At 32.3% G+C, this 6,000-nt stretch overlaps 1 protein-coding gene and 8 non-coding genes across 11 annotated transcripts in view; 1 reads left to right on the forward strand and 8 right to left on the reverse strand.

Moving 5' to 3' along the window:
• The window catches only part of LOC118199042 (uncharacterized), a 450,062-nt gene that overhangs the window by 253,815 nt on the left and 190,247 nt on the right, over positions 1-6,000 (forward strand). The gene's annotated exons all lie outside the window — the stretch shown is intronic.
• Positions 3,510-3,582, reverse strand: TRNAR-ACG (transfer RNA arginine (anticodon ACG)). Its single transcript has one exon. It is a non-coding gene; the product is annotated as a tRNA-Arg (tRNA).
• TRNAR-ACG (transfer RNA arginine (anticodon ACG)) lies at positions 3,829-3,901 on the reverse strand. Its single transcript has one exon. It is a non-coding gene; the product is annotated as a tRNA-Arg (tRNA).
• TRNAR-ACG (transfer RNA arginine (anticodon ACG)) lies at positions 4,146-4,218 on the reverse strand. The gene has a single exon. It is a non-coding gene; the product is annotated as a tRNA-Arg (tRNA).
• Positions 4,448-4,520, reverse strand: TRNAR-ACG (transfer RNA arginine (anticodon ACG)). Its single transcript has one exon. It is a non-coding gene; the product is annotated as a tRNA-Arg (tRNA).
• Positions 4,778-4,850, reverse strand: TRNAR-ACG (transfer RNA arginine (anticodon ACG)). The gene has a single exon. It is a non-coding gene; the product is annotated as a tRNA-Arg (tRNA).
• On the reverse strand, positions 5,090-5,162 carry TRNAR-ACG (transfer RNA arginine (anticodon ACG)). The gene has a single exon. It is a non-coding gene; the product is annotated as a tRNA-Arg (tRNA).
• Positions 5,418-5,490, reverse strand: TRNAR-ACG (transfer RNA arginine (anticodon ACG)). The gene has a single exon. It is a non-coding gene; the product is annotated as a tRNA-Arg (tRNA).
• Positions 5,713-5,785, reverse strand: TRNAR-ACG (transfer RNA arginine (anticodon ACG)). Its single transcript has one exon. It is a non-coding gene; the product is annotated as a tRNA-Arg (tRNA).

Raw genomic sequence — 6,000 nt, forward strand, 5'->3', positions numbered from 1 at the left:
TGATTTAATTCGCAATAATAAATGAAGGCGTTATTTTTGTGTTGCGAAGCTTAGTCTCTCTAGGATAGCAACAAATCTACAATTCTGCTGTTTCAAATGTAAACAAATATGTCCGCCATGTTATTTAAAACTTAACCGCACTTAAACAGCTTTTAAATTGTTGATAATTGTACAAATATTGCTTCCAGAATTACGAAAGGCATAAAAACCTTAACCATAAGATAAAAACAACATAATTCAATCATTTTTAAAGCAAACCCACTGAGTTGTTCTTTTCTCAATTTTTTTTTTATTTTATATTGATTATTAACTACAGGTTTCCTTACAGTTTTATAAAATCTACAATTTTTAAAAATTAAATTGTTAATCTTTAAGCTTGCAGGCCCAGCCCGAATGTATTTGTATTTTTAGGACTAATAGCTCATCGCTATTTATTTTCGTTTTGATTTTAATTTTAGACTAGATTTAGAAAGTTTGATTTTGATTTACATATTTTAACACCTTAATGTGTCTTTCTAAGCGGACGCGTCGGGAAATTGGAACAGAGAATTGAGACTATTAAAATTTCCAAGACACTTTGTCAAAAAATTTTTTAGCGTAAAAGTTTCAATTGTCTGTTTCGGCGAAACGCGTAATGGGGTTAGCTTGATTCGACGTTCAAACAATGAAATTTCCCTTGAAAAGCCTGTTTGGATATCGAATTGGGCTAATTTACCATTTTCCGCTTACTTTTTAACTTTTTCTGTTATTTAATTTTATTGTATTTATGTTTTACATGTCTAATGATTTGCTTTTCATGTGTATTGATTTTTGAAAACGTCTTTAACCTTTTGGAGCGGCAGCTCTTGGTAACTTTTAGGCGAGCTTTCTACAATTTTTATTTTTTACTTATTTTGCAGCATATTGCGCAAGATGTTTTCTTAACCAAAATTGTTATTACTGCTTTGCTTTATAAATATATTTATATACATTTGGTGCGGCCGATTGCAACCAAAATACGAGCTGCACATTTACATGTTATAGCAGTTCTATATACAAAATTTCAACGTTCTGAGGCTACTCGTTTTTGAGTTATGCGAGATACGTACGTACATACGTTCGTACGGACGCCACGAAAAATTCTCTTCAGAATTCATTTTAAAGCAGTTTTATAATTTTTTTGGAGGAAAGGTATCTTTTATTCTGTTCTTACGCATAGATATCACGCAAAAACATCGTTAAATTGCATTCGAAAGCGGTCAAAATGGATATTTTCGTTGAAATATGCTGCCTGAAGCTTTTCGCGATTACAATACTTCCTTTGTATTTTGTACAAGGAAGTAAAAACAAATAAGTCACTGAGATAGGTCGAGCTTGCATATTTTTGACAAAATTTTAATTTCAAAAACTTGCTCTTGTAATGTTTCTAACAGCACATTTATGTCAACATTAAAAGGATTCGTCGCCAGTCTCTATTATTTAGTTATTATCACACGAGTTAAGAAGTTGACGTTTGAATTTATCAGTGATGCATCAGAGGTGCTGCAAATGATTTAATAAAATAACAGTGTTTTATATAACAGTGATTATAAAATAACAGTGTTTTATACTCTATTCTCAAATCTTCACAAAGGGTCGCACAAAGTTGAGTATTTAATGCAGTCTTTTTAACATCACTGGCAACTTCGATGCATAATTTTAAGACACCGTTGAATTCGTCTGAAAATTTTTCAGCTGCCAAAGATTGACGGTGTGTAACACAGTGAACAGCAGTAGTACTGGAATTTTTTTTCTTTGCCCCCCCCTCCATCTGTATGAATCCTGAGCGATATCCAAGCATTAATGGAGCGCTGTCTGAGCATACGCTTATTCAGATTTTGCCATGACCGTATCTGCAAAAGAATTCAGAGATTGCTGTCATTTTATGAATTGCTTTTGAAGTACTAGTTGTTAACTCAGTAGAAAACAGCATCTCGCCTTTTAATTATTTCATTTTGTATACATCGAATAGAAGTTAACAGTTGACAATATTTTGCAACATTGGCGTTCTTGTCCAACTATATTACGAAAAAATTTGATTCTGTTACGGCTGCACACTGTTGTTTTATATCTTCGGCCATATCATCTATGCGATGTTTCACAGTGTTATGAGAAAGCGGTATTTGTGAAGTTTTGTTTCCTTTCTCGTCCAAAAACAGTATCAGCTGCTTTCAACAGACAGTGTTTGACGAGTATTTCTCAGATAATATGATTTTTCTTGGCCTTTGCCATAAGTAGCAATAACTAATGCAAAGCTCTCTAGCGCTTTTTAAACGGGAGTACCAGAATATGGTTTGAACCTCAGGACTTACTACAGAATTGTTTTTTTGGGGGGGGGGGAGAGGGGAGAAGAGGCATAAAATACATTTAGTTCAAATTCCCACCAATAGGTGGCGATGTTAGTGGCCTACTATATGAATAAAATAACATTTATTTGTGTGCATCTGAGAGCACATTACCTTGGTAGGCCAACGGGCCTTCTTTCCTACCTTGATCCGTTTCCCGGCTGGGATTTAGTTGATAGTTTACACTGTGATGTTCCCTAGGGATTAAAAGAACAGAGCTTATAAAAGCCGCAAGGCTACATAAGCATATGCAATTCGCATTTAAGCATGTAAGCAACATTACCTTGGTAGTTGTAATATCTTTTAAAGGATTTAAATTTAAATTAATTTCCATACAGCGCCATCTGTCGGTGAAAATTTGAACTAAAATTCATTTTAACCCCTCCCCTACCGAAAAAAAAGTTCAACTTCGGTGATAAGGCTTTGATGCAGAAAGCACTCTGATTCAAATAATTTTTTAAAGCGTCCACATTCATGAACACACTTCAGATATAAAATTCGTAAATTCCTATCAGATTATAATATTTTCCTAGCTGTTCTTACATTTTACAAAGGACTATTCTTATTATGAATCATTTGAAATAGTAATACGAATACGTTTCTAATCTGGGAAGACATAAAAATAATTGCATTTTGAGCAATATGAATCAAATTATCCAGCTGAAAAATTAAGCATTGCCTTTTATAAAAATATTTTCAGAGCCTGTTTAGAACAGAATAAACGAAACATATATATGCCTTGACCCTCCATTTTCAAAGCTTCCAAATTTTCCTAGAGATGTTTAAAAAAGTAAAAAAAAAAAAAAAAAAAAAAAAACATTTTTTTAATCATTTCTAAATTATAAAAAATATAAAATTAGAAACAAAAACGATATATATATATAAACTGGATTTTTCAATTATATTTTATATTCATACACTTGAATGTTGAATTGATTAAGCAATGTAACCGCATTATTATGCTCGTATCTACATAATTCGGCTAAGATTTGTAGTAAAACTGATTATAATTTTTTTGATTCGTCTGCATTTTAGAGTTTATTTATCTTTGTCTTTGCCTAGACATAATAAAATGCAATACAATAAAAAGAAAAAAAAAAAAAAAGAAACGATTATATTTCCACATTATAAAAAAAAAAGTTCACACGAGCCAGCCAGGATTCGAACCTGGAATCTCCTGATCCGTAGTCAGGCGCGTTATCCGTTGCGCCACTGGCCCCACATTCACGTTAAATTGATTAAGCAATATAACCGCATTATTAAGCTCCTATCTACATAATTCCGCTAAGATTTGTAGTAAAACTGATTCTAATTTTTTTGATTCCTCTGTATTTTAGAGTTTATTTATCTTTGTCTTTGCCTAGACATAATAAAATGCAATACAATAAAAAGAAAAAAAAAAGAAAAAGAAAAAGGAAAAAAAAAAAAATGATTATATTTCCACATTACAAAGAAAAAGTTCATACGAGCCAGCCAGGATTCGAACCTGGAATCTCCTGATCCGTAGTCAGGCGCGTTATCCGTTGCGCCACTGGCCGCACGTTCATGTTCAATTGATTAAGCAATATAACCGCATTATTAAGCTCCTATCTACATAATTCCGCTAAGATTTGTAGTAAAACTGATTCTAATTTTTTTGATTCCTCTGTATTTTAGAGTTTATTTATCTTTGTCTTTGCCTAGACATAATAAAATGCAATACAATAAAAAGAAAAAAAAAAAAGAAAAAGAAAAAGAAAAAAAAAATGATTATATTTCCACATTACAAAGAAAAAGTTCATACGAGCCAGCCAGGATTCGAACCTGGAATCTCCTGATCCGTAGTCAGGCGCGTTATCCGTTGCGCCACTGGCCCCACGTTCATGTTCAATTGATTAAGCAATATAACCGCATTATTAAGCTCCTATCTACATAATTCCGCTAAGATTTGTAGTAAAACTGATTCTAATTTTTTTGATTCGTCTGCATTTTAGAGTTTATTTATCTTTGTCTTTGCCTAGACATAATAAAATGCAATACAATAAAAAGAAAAAAAAAAAAAAAGAAACGATTATATTTCCACATTATAAAAAAAAAAGTTCATACGAGCCAGCCAGGATTCGAACCTGGAATCTCCTGATCCGTAGTCAGGCGCGTTATCCGTTGCGCCACTGGCCCCACATTCACGTTCAATTGATTAAGCAATATAACCGCATTATTAAGCTCCTATCTACATAATTCCGCTAAGATTTGTAGTAAAACTGATTCTAATTTTTTTGATTCCTCTGTATTTTAGAGTTTATTTATCTTTGTCTATGCCTAGACATAATAAAATGCAATACAATAAAAAAAAAAAGAAAAAAAAAAAAAAAAGAAAAAGAAAAAGAAAAAGAAAAAAATGATTATATTTCCACATTACAAAGAAAAAGTTCATACGAGCCAGCCAGGATTCGAACCTGGAATCTCCTGATCCGTAGTCAGGCGCGTTATCCGTTGCGCCACTGGCCCCACGTTCATGTTCAATTGATTAAGCAATATAACCGCATTATTAAGCTCCTATCTACATAATTCCGCTAAGATTTGTAGTAAAACTGATTCTAATTTTTTTGATTCCTCTGTATTTTAGAGTTTATTTATCTTTGTCTTTGCCTAGACATAATAAAATGCAATACAATAAAAAGAAAAAAAAAAGAAAAAGAAAAAGAAAAAAATGATTATATTTCCACATTACAAAAAAAAAGTTCATACGAGCCAGCCAGGATTCGAACCTGGAATCTCCTGATCCGTAGTCAGGCGCGTTATCCGTTGCGCCACTGGCCCCACGTTCATGTTCAATTGATTAAGCAATATAACCGCATTATTAAGCTCCTATCTACATAATTCCGCTAAGATTTGTAGTAAAACTGATTCTAATTTTTTTGATTCGTCTGCATTTTAGAGTTTATTTATCTTTGTCTTTGCCTAGACATAATAAAATGCAATACAATAAAAAGAAAAAAGAAAAAAAAAAAAAAAAAGAAAAAGAAAAAAAAAAAAAAATGATTATATTTCCACATTACAAAGAAAAAGTTCATACGAGCCAGCCAGGATTCGAACCTGGAATCTCCTGATCCGTAGTCAGGCGCGTTATCCGTTGCGCCACTGGCCCCACGTTCATGTTCAATTGATTAAGCAATATAACCGCATTATTAAGCTCCTATCTACATAATTCCGCTAAGATTTGTAGTAAAACTGATTCTAATTTTTTTTATTCCTCTGTATTTTAGAGTTTATTTATCTTTGTCTTTGCCTAGACATAATAAAATGCAATACAATAAAAAGAAGAAAAAAAAAAAAATGCTTATTTTCACATTACAAAAAAAAGTTCATACGAGCCAGCCAGGATTCGAACCTGGAATCTCCTGATCCGTAGTCAGGCGCGTTATCCGTTGCGCCACTGGCCCCACGTTCATGTTCAATTGATTAAGCAATATAACCGCATTATTAGGCTCCTATCTACATAATTCCGCTAAGATTTGTAGTAAAACTAATTATAATTCTTTGAAATTCTCTGTATTTTAGAGTTTATTTATCTTTGTCTTTGCCTAGACATAATAAAATGCAATACAATAAAAAGAAAAAAAAAAAAAAAAATGCTTATATTTTCACATTACAAAAA

Source organism: Stegodyphus dumicola, chromosome 2 (assembly GCF_044657685.1).
Source record: "Stegodyphus dumicola isolate Sdum_Otavi_A_Nest chromosome 2, ASM4465768v1".
NCBI classification, from domain to species: Eukaryota; Metazoa; Arthropoda; class Arachnida; order Araneae; family Eresidae; genus Stegodyphus; species Stegodyphus dumicola.